Here is an 11,378-nt window from a genome sequence, read left to right as displayed (position 1 = left end):
CGTGCATTTTGTCACATTGTGTGTCTGCGCCGTGACGTCGTGTGAACACAACTGCTCACTGACCTCGGCGTATTTTCTGTTTAGTTTCCAAGATGGCGTTTACCTCTGTTTTGGGGCCGTGTGTGTGTATGTGAGCGCACAGAGGGCTTTGGCAGCCACTTTTCTGTCTGTGTGTGTGTGTGTATGTATGTGTATGTGTGTATTTTCAATATTCAGAACCGTGCCTGTAGCCATGCTCCAGTGGAGCGCTCAGTCTCTCTGACGGACCGGTGAGAAGTGAGGAGGGTCAGTCCCGCCAGGAGCCCATTTAGTCCCTATCTCTATCAAACACACACACACACACACACACACACACATACACACACACATACACACACACACACACACACACACACACACACACACACACACTCACAGTCCCGCTGCAAGTCACTCTGACAGGGAGACTCATGGCTCCCGCTCGCTGTCTCACACACACATACACACACACACACTGCTGTGCACCCATTAGGGAGATGTAGTGAGGAGACAGGACTGATGATGCATGTCACAGTCGGCCTACTACTCCTATAGTCTCACACACTACGTCTCCCATTCCTCGTTTTCTTCCCCTTCTCGTTGATCTGCTCCTTTACTGCACATTTCTCACTGCCTCTGTATTTCTGCTTAAAAATATTAAAATATGTAGATTTCTATCATGTAGGGGACTTAAGAGTCTGAGTGTTACAATGACCACGGACGGAGAAGATGAAATGTGTATTTGGAAGCTTGAGCTCATTTAATAACCTACAGATTTATGTTATTATTTGCTGTGTAGACTTTGTCTGTTCTCCGGCTGCCTCCCACAGTCCAAAGACATTCTAACCTAATGTTAATTGCAGACTCTGAACTGACTGTAAGTGGGAAAAGTTTTCTTTCTGTGTATTGACCCTGTGATACACTGATGACCTGTCCAGGGCGGACACGACCTTTCACTCACCTGGCAACCATCAAAAGATGAGGCATCGAGACTATGGGTGGTTGGATGGATTATCCTTTGAGGTTTATTATGCAGCAATTTTTCCATTGTCTGAATATTTGATATTCAGACCAAAAGTATGTCTTTGACCTACAAATGTACTTCCTACACGTCTATCTCCTCCAACCAGATTCTGGTAACAGCAGATTTAATGCGAAAAACAACCACGACCACTTCAACGCTGAACTTGACAGTAATACTTTGGTGTTTAATTCTCCACCGACCTCCGCTGCCGCTGTGTCTGTTATGAATGCATTAGCAGGATTGTGCTGTGCTGTAGATTAGAAACTCCCCCGTGCTTTGTGAGGTGTGTGGTAATGCCAGACTTAGTGGATTCTGCTGCGAATCACATCCTCCCATCGCCGTCTTAATCCCTGATGCGCTGCCTAATGACACAGAGACTGAAGAGCTCGGTGGGAGAGCGGGGGAGAGGCAGGGAGGGCCGGGAGAAAGTGACGGGAAAGTTATTAGATCTAAGGTCTCTCAGAGTCTGTGGATAGTAAAGTGTAACTTTGTCTCATTGGCTGCGAGTAAAGACGTCACTGATCCGTCTCTATGCTGCGATTTGAAGGGAATGTGCATGTTTGAGCTGTTTTCATTTGTGTGTGTGTGTGTTTACAACTGCCGCATCCATAATCAGTGTCATGAGCGGATCGAGCAGGTGCTCAACAGGTGTGCTCTCTGATACCAGTCCCTCTCCATTTGCCTGTCTGTCCCTCCGTGTTTGCACATGCTCATTGTGTTCTCCATAGAAGAACACCTGGGCTTTACCGCACCTGGGCTTGTTGCCCAGTCCTCTAACAGTGCACACACACACACACACACAAACAAACACACACACACACACACACACACACACACACACTGGAACACAGCCAGTTCCTGTTACCGGCTAAAGCAGGAAGCAGCAGCTGACATCCTATCCTTCAGTTCCCAAGAGACTCAACACCTTGAGTAAACCATCCAACTCTGAACCACTCGAGACCGACACATCTGGGAATCAGGCCTTTGGTACACAGCAGTTAAATGGAGAGGGAAAGCACTGAGGAGTCTGTTTGCACATTAAAATAACAACTACTTGGGAGCTTCTGACGGATTCTCTGAGGCTGATTGTTTTGGGCGATCATTTGTTTTTTTGCCTTTCAGGAGTTGGTACATCCCCGAAAACACCAGCGTGCAACCACAGCTTCCTGAGCTTGTTTTCGGTGAATGAGCCTCAGTGGCAGATGCTAAACTTGCCTGTGGCTTTGTTTTGATCAACAGACTTTTCAAAGCAGCAGAGATGGACTATATTAAAAACATATAGGAACTTTATTATAATAACTTCAAATAAAACCGCCCGCCACAAGACCAGCTTCTTCCCGACTGCAGTTGGCCTTATCAACAAGGCCCGGACCTCCACCTGACTTGGACTTTTATTCCGCCCCCACACCTCAAGGATGTGTTACATTAACACATATTTTATATTTTATTTTATTATATTATATTATATTATACTGTATTACATTGCATATTGCAATTTGACACTGTTCACTGTTTTGCTTTTTGCATTTTGAATTTCACTTTTTACTTCACTTTTTATATCTTTTGTCTTTTATATCTTTTTATATAGATATGTTTATGTCTAATAAATGCTACCTTGTATAAATATTAGGAAAAGTGAGTAAATAAGAAGTAAATAGTGAGTAAATATATATTGTTTTTTTTTATTATTATTATTATTGTTTTTCTTATGTGTGGTGTATTTATTGTGTTTTTATGTTTCTATGTTCATTGTATGCACCAATAACCAGAGCAAATTCCAGGTAGGGGTAAACCTACTTGGCAATAAATACCTTCTGATTCTGATTCTGATTCTGATTCTGAAGTAAAACGCGTCCATGCCAGTTTTAAGTGAGTTTTCAGAATTATTCAGTACTTGCATGCTTTTCATAGTCGAACGGTCGGCACAGTGGGAGGCCTCCAAGAAATTGAGTTTTTGTGTTTCTCGCTGTGCTGTTTCTTTTGGCCGTGCACTGGTGTGCGTGGGATAACCTGAGGGAGCGCCACCAACCGGTTCCCCTGTGGTGCTTCTGGTTTGTTGTGGTTTTTACGGGAATAAGTAAGAAGATCTCAAATCCCCCCCCCGCTTCCTCTGTGAATCGCTGTTCCAGAGAGCAGGCGAGCACTGTTGCATGCTGATGCACTCAGGTAGGATAGTCGCTCGCTTGATTGTTCCTCAACCATCAGGCTTTCCCATTAGCACCTAGTTTAGAGAAGGTTCAGTAATTTAACCATTTAACTGGTGAAATTGGTGCGTTCCTCGTGTTGTCACTTAAAACTCTCCAATGTCATTGTTTGTAGAACATTTTCTTTTATTTGATTTGACTATTTAAACACGGTGTTTGCAGTTGCTGAAGTAGGAATGTCAGATTTTTCCCAACACTGACTCCAGGTGTGGACCTTAACACACACTTCATGGGTATGTGTGTGCATGTGAAACATTCAACACATGTGGAATAAAAAACATGATGGTGAGCTGACAGCGACAGAACAAATTCCTTGATCTAACCGATTTGTCTGGATTCCACTTCAAGATTTAATGGGTTGGTCCTTGAGTCGTGCCCCCGCCCCCCCCCTCCACAAAAGCACACAAACGCAGTTGAAAACATGACCTCCCTAGCAGAGGTAAAGTGTGTGAGCGCTTGACAAATACAGTATCGACGATGAGGAGTAAAGTACATTGAGATTCACCAAACAAGTGTCCACTTTGAAGACAGTCTGCAGAGTCTCACATTTGTTTTTTGTTTAACACTTTTTTATTGGTTTTCTTTGGGTAATCAATACAATTATACAATTACACATCACAAATCTGATGGATATACCCCTACCCACAATAAGACCCACCCACCTCCAGCCAGCCTACCCCATGCAGCAGAAGTACATAAAATAGAGACACTTTAGATTGTATATATATATATATATATATATGTATATAGGAATATTAGATTATTACAATACAATTACATGCAACACTGCTGCAAGACAAAGCAGAGAAAAGAAAGAAAGAGGAAAATAAAAAATTTAAATGAAATTAAAATGAATTAATTAATTAATCAAATAAATCAGTAAATAGGTAAATAAAATTTGGGTCTCACATTTTGAATTGCACCCTTTTGACTTAAGATGAAACTATGCATTGGCCACTTGGGGCAGCACAACAAGATATTAAGATAATAGAGACTTGTTATCACATACTATAGTTGATATCTTTAATCTGTTAGCAGCCACTCAATAATTTACACATCTATTCGACGCAAAACTGTAACTCTATATTAATTTGAAGGGAAGTTTTGGCCACATCGTCGTACATCCACTCACATTCCTATGAGGCTTTTCATTTAGGTAATTTGAAATTTTTTGCTGCTTGATGCATCTGGAAATTTGCGCTACAATTAATTTCAATCTCAGTTCAACCTTTCTTTTTCTTCCCTACTCCTCATCCCTCCCCAACAGCAGGTGCTGAACAATTAGCCATTCTCCCATCTTCACGCTTTACAGGCGCATGGTTGACCCGGGCAGGAAACCAAACCCCATAGGAGCAACACATTAGTTACATTAGAAGCACAACCTACATCATTAGCAGTGACATTTCAACGGGGGCTGAAGCAGCAGTCATTGTGTTTTGGCAACAGCAACAATGGCGGATGATACATGGGCTGAGACGACGGTGGCTATCAATCCTTCCGTTCACCCCTCCGTCTCGTTCACTTGTTCCCTCTTTGTGGGTGAAACAAACCTGAACAGGTATCACATGACGGGGGGGGGGGGGGGGGGGGTAACGAGGCGGAACTCAGGATTTCAGTGCACATCAGCTGTATGTTGGCGTCTCTCAGCTATTGGTCCATTTCTGTTAATGACTGTATCAAAGCCTCCCTTCTCATTACTCTCCTCTCTAATCTGTACCTGAGTGAAGACTCTCGGTGGCATTGATCTCTCTGGGTCCCCGGAGGGTGTTTACATTTTGAGACGCAGCGATGGAGAGACAGAGCAGCTCCTTGGCCCATTTTCAAAGTAGTTGAGCGGGTCATCAATGTCTTTGATTTAAAGGAGCCGGAGTCGCAGGACGTGTACCCCGGGGGCAAGGAGAGCCGGCACACACACTCGCACACACTTTCTTTTCTCCCGCCTCGTCTTCTCTTTCTACGTCCCACCAGTGCACACACTGCCCTCTCTATTTGCGCTACCACTGTCCACTCGCTGTCTTTCTTGTCCCCTCAAGCCGCAGGTCAGCGGAGGTCAGGGCACATATCATTCAGTCAGAGGGACATTAGGGGAAGAAAGGGAGTCATTCAGAGAGAACTTTTCTCTTGTTGCTCGTTCTTTCTCTCTCATCCCAGCACCTCTGCCACTCTGGATGATTAGTGCCAGAAAGCCTCGGACACACAGTAGTGAGGCAACGGACCACGTGCAGAGAGGTCTTCATGTTGGATTCAGAGCGCCTGCATAGACTTTGTGTTTTGTCCCACTTACAGCTTGTGAATACTGTAGATTCATTTGTAAAGAAAGATCCCATTAGATTTTGGTGTTTAACATTCTCACCGCTCTCATTGATCTTGATTCCAAAAATAAATCATACATATTAGGAGAGCTGATATTTATCAATTTGGTGCAGCTTGATTTGATTTAAGGGGACTGTTGCACTTTGACTGTCATTGTACTTTGAAGTCGATCTGTGTATTTGGGCAGATGTTGGAGCTGGAGTAAGACAGATAATGTCCCTTGCCTTGTGGCTGCAGGGGTTTCAGTGGTGTCCTTTGGTTGATCAGTCCATCATTTTGTGTTCAATGGATCAACACAAAATCTGTTGACTTTAATATTCCCCTCAGCGCCACGTTTAGCCAGAACATCTACTATTACTTATGATAAAATATCATGAATTCAGAGTTCTTACTTGTGGGATAAGTAGGGCAGTAATAGAGTTAAACTGTACAAAGCTTATCAATGTGTGCCTTGAAGTTGTTGTGTATAAAGAGCTTGAAGTTATCACAGAATCAGCTGACAGGAGGCTGTCTACACAAACACTGTGGAGCAGTGAGTGACATGGCAGTTTACACAGGTGCTCACTCTGCAAAGGGGAAAGAAAACTTCCTGTGATATTTGCATTTGACTTCTAAATATCCTCCTTTAACACACACACACACACACACACACACACACAAACGCACACACACACACACACACAAACGCACACACACACACACACACACACACACACACACACACACACACACACACACACACACACACACACACACACACACACACACACACACACACACATTGTGAGTGAGGAAGGGAGACAGCAAACTGTCAGGCCTTAGGGCTAAAGTGGCATTTACACAGACAGGCCTAATACCAATACCTTTGTGAAGGACAACTCTTATACCACAGTGGGTACGTGCCATTAAATTTAGTTCACATCAGAGGACACTGCGTGTGTGAGTGTGTGTGAGTGCGTGTGAGTGTGTGTGTTTGTGTGCACATGTGTGTGTCAGTAACACACCTTCTTTTAATGATTGGATTACAAAATACACACCTGTGGCCTTCTCATTAGCAACACTGTCTCTCTCTCTCTCTCTCTCTCTCTCTCTCTCTCTCTCTCTCACTCTCTCCCTCTGTCTCTCTCTCACTCTCTCTGTCGAGTTCATCCTGTGTTTGTCTCTCCACATTGTCCATCTTTTGCATCAGGACTGTTCAGGCACATGCTAATTGCATCACTTACCGGTTAGCCCCTCTGTCTACTAAATTTTTATATAATATTATTATATATTTGCTTAGTTTATGATTAAAGACGCCTCATAGTACAAGTCATGAATATAAGTCGGGTGCTACAGAGTAAAGGAGTCTTATCACGTGTGGAGACGAGAGATGACTGACAAGGTGGAGGACTCGGAGTCACAGCGGAAAGTAAAAGCACCTATTTGTCAGCATGTCAGAATGAATCTGAACGCCGAAAGGGAACTTGATCATATTAATGAGGAAATCTGCAAACTGTGTCTGATGAATGAGGACAGCATCTGGAGGCAGGCTCTCATCTGCATCAGAGAGACAGGTGGGCGCCACAGTGAGGGCATGTGCTGGTCTGTCTGCACTGACATGGTGGGATTTAAACCAGTGATGCTAATGGTGAGACTATGACAGACGGATCAATGTCTTTCTGTGAAAGAGAGAGAGAGAAAGAGAGAGAGAGAGAGAGAGAGAGAGAGAGAGAGAGAGAGAGAATTTATTTTCTTATAAAATGTTCTGTGTATTCAGTAACACCATCATAAGCAGCCCTACTTTAACAGGACCTTCACACATTGGGGGAACGATAATGCTTAATGCTCACTTGCAAATATTTCTTATTAAAACTGTTCATACATTTTGTGATGGTCATTTACAACACTTGCAAGAGTTTAAAAAAGTTTGTAAAACTAGTAATTATTCATTTTCACTACGTTATATTCTTCCTCCTTTTTTTCAAGTATTTCATTATAAAAGCAACTGTTGGAATAAATATGTATTGAGAAGCAAATGAATCACATGGACAAAGAAACGACCACAAGTGTGTGCAGACCTTGAATGTTTCTGAATCCCAACACGACATTCTGCAACAAACAGTGTGCTTGAATAAATATTAACTCCTTCCAAATCTGATAATAAATGTTTGTTTCTGACTGTCAAGAGAGGAAAGATACAGTTCACTGCAAATCACATTTCCCTCGGGTTTTTAGACTAAAGCCAGATTTTTTTTGCGGTTTTTCGAGGAACAGTTTCCCCTGTGCTATGGAAATCATCTGGTGTAAGAAACAAAACTTCCCTCAACAAAGTATAGCAGATCATTTATCTCTTTTTGTTGTCGTCACACCCTTACAAAATACTAGAAACCAGCTCCAGATGACAAAGCAAACAGGAATGTCCAAGGCAAACATGGCGTTATTGCCTCTTTTAATGAAAATATTGTTTGTTCTAAATTGCTGCTTTGCTGTTTTTTTCTTACTGTATTTTATATTGTGAAGGGATTGTTGAATAATGGCCTTAAAGGGTTATTTCAACGAAAAATTAAAATAGAATAGGTTCTGTTTTACTTTAATTGTATTGAATACGGCTGCAACACTGTTTACCATCGGCACAGTGGTGAGCAGATAATGAGAGAATTTTCAATTTTTCTGTGAACTATCCCTTTACTGCATCATGTCTCGAATTTGCCTACATTTATAGTATAGGTGGAAATTTAAAATCCAAATACATCCAGTTTATTTTATTTTTTTTTTGCAAAGGTTAATATTTCTGGTTTGAGCTTGTTTATTTTAAATCCTTGGGAGATGTTTGCAAACTAACAACAGGCTGTAATTCGATATATATTGGAACTAATATTCAAACACAGTGTTTATTACTTATCCCGACTAGTTTTCATCACAGCTTAACGGCCTGAAGCCTGAAGCAGAGCATTCATAATGTTTTTCTTCAACCCGGCTCACAGCTTGGCTTCATTGTCACTTCTCCACTCGCCTCCTAGAAAATAAACAAAGCTGCTCACACAGTCTGATAATCACCATGTTCGGTCTAACACCGCTCAGTGTTTTCTTAAGATTTAACATGAAGTTAAATATAAGCTGTAGTGCAAGAACGGCAACAATGACAGAATTGGCCTTCCTCACACGTTGTCCTCATCATTCCATCACCTTGACCGGAGAGAAACAAGGAGTGTAAAGGTCTCTGCAAATCAGTTACAGATGCCGACTAGTTGTATAAATACATGTTGCCTGTGTGTGTGTTTGTGTGTGTGTGTGTGTGTATGTATGTGTGTGTGTGTGTGTCTGTGTGTGTAAACTTCTGTTACCTGTGATTTATTGCAGGAGCTTGTGTTTTCTTTTTGTCTGTCTGTCTGTTGCTGCTTTAGCTCCTTCTCTAACCTTGCGGGCACACACACACACACACACACACACACACACACACACACACACACACACACACACACGCACACACACACACACATATGTAATGTATATATTTCCCATCGTACTATTCTTCCTTCCCACTTTAGCTCTCAGGCCGAACACTAACTACCTAGAAGGACACACCCACACGCAGCCCTGACCCTGCCCCTCCACCCTCCATCACTGATCAGAGTAAAAAGGGGGTGAGCAAGACGGATCCCAGGCCTCATCTCAAGTCGGTACCAGGGTGAAACAGGGCACATCCCCTGCATATTTGCCCCCTGACTCACCCGTAAATTGGGGTGAACTCATCCAGGTCCCCCTCCTCTGTCTCCCACGCACCCTGTCCCTCCCTGCTGCCTCATCTGTCTCCCTTTCGAACGTCTCCTGCCTTTTTTGCCACTTTTGCTTTTTGTATTGGTTTATTTTGGTTGTAAAAGCTTTCGTGGTCTGTCTTCTATCTGTCTTTCTCTTTTTATTTCTCTGTCTTTGCTTCGAGACATTTAATTGTTTTCACAACAGACTCTAACCTCTTAATGTTCTAATAAGCTTTCATGTCTGTTATTTTCCATGTTTATTTTGCTCCTTTCATGTCTTTTTACCATAAATGATAATGAGATGCCAAACCGCAAACAAATATTAGCAGAACAAATGGAGGAATATTTTAATTAGCATTTGCAGCTAATTTAACACATTTTTCATCTTGCCATCTTTGTGCTGTCACCCTGCCTGTTTGAAATTAACTGCACACATTTTGTGCTAATTTGATCTGAGACTGTTTTTCTATTTTTATCTTATTGTTGTTCTTTAAATGACAAAAGGTTTTGCTTTTGACTGATGGAATTAAGAAAATCGTAAACATTGAGGATTGAGCCTTTTTTTCTTGGTGAGAGATCAGGATTTATTTCTCTCTTGCATCATGCATCACGACCTGCTGGTGAATCATTGACACTTTTAAAAACCAATTAAATGAAGCATGTTTTTTCATGTTAAATCAGATTTTCAGATGAAAAACATTGCTATTATAACTAAATCTGTGCACCACCCAGAGACATATGGGATTCCTCTGGTGTTCCATTGGTTTCTTTGCAGAGCTATGATCCAATTCATCCTTCGACCACGGCTATTGTGCTGAGAGAGCATCGACTAAATAGAGCAATAACCATAGGCTCTTTGTTAAAAAAGAAAAATGCAAACTAGAGATAGTAAGATGGAAAAGAAGAATATAGAAAATTTCGACCCTATTGCCGTCTGGTATAATTTTCAATTGGAGCCATGTGCTGGAAATTTTCTGTGCCGCAATTGATGGCCTATTCATCTCAAAGGCTGAATTGCATTTTTGAAAAGGAATGGATCATGGCGTATTCACACATGTTGCAGAGATACAAAGAGCACTTACAAGGACCCCTGGAATTGCTGCTGGAGGAAAAGGCAAAACGATTACACCCACTGTTGCTATTATTTCACTGTGACCCTCACTTGGGTAGCCTGACACACAGATTACTTCTTACAAATCAGCTTAATCTGCAGCCAAAGAAACATAGAATCTGCTGGAGAGAAGACGCCATAAACACTTGAATACAATTGCACATGTAAGATTCTCCCAAAGGAATTAGTCGATCAACGTTTATCCTCATTAAAAAAAGACAAAAAAAAAGATCCAGAAGCAGTTATATTTTGAAATGAGATAGGATCCATGTTAGAGTTCAGAGACTTAAAAAAACATGCAAGATTTTTTATGTTTATTCTCACATTTGTACAATACAAACATGTAAACACTTTTACAGGTATGCTCCATTTACCAAAACGGATAGTTATATAAGTAATAAGAATAATACGAAACAATAAAGGTGGAAATAGTCAAAAAAATGTAAATACAGTAATACTTTATAAAAATGTATATGGTATTTACAAATTGCATTGTCCCTGTAATTTAAAACTAAATAATAAATCACAATAATGGAATAAGAAAAAAACAAAAACATTATTTTTAATGTAGATACTGTGTTGCAAAGATTTATGGTTGTGACAATAATATATATATGAAGCTTTATCATTTATTTTTACATTTATTTATTTCCTCTATGTTAATCTCTTGCAGCTATAATATAGCATTGTCTTAATGCAGGGAAGTGGACAACACATACTAGACCATTTTAAGAAAAACTGATGTATTCAACTGAACCAGCTTCACAAAATAGGTGCCTTCTAAGCTGTCACCGTAATTTGCGAAGCGGTTTGGCTGAGGCAAAGACAACGCGCCAAATCAGGCGACGGATACGCCATCGTTATGCATCACATGAACCGTTGCTGTCCCCTCACGTCTTGGAGGGAGTCAGCCAAATGGACCAGAGTGCTTGTTAAACATATGTTTCAGGCAGAGAGGGAGGCGAGTTCAA

This window comes from Limanda limanda, chromosome 19 (genome assembly GCF_963576545.1).
Source record: "Limanda limanda chromosome 19, fLimLim1.1, whole genome shotgun sequence".
NCBI classification, from domain to species: domain Eukaryota; kingdom Metazoa; phylum Chordata; class Actinopteri; order Pleuronectiformes; family Pleuronectidae; genus Limanda; species Limanda limanda.
This window is presented reverse-complemented; position numbering follows the sequence as displayed.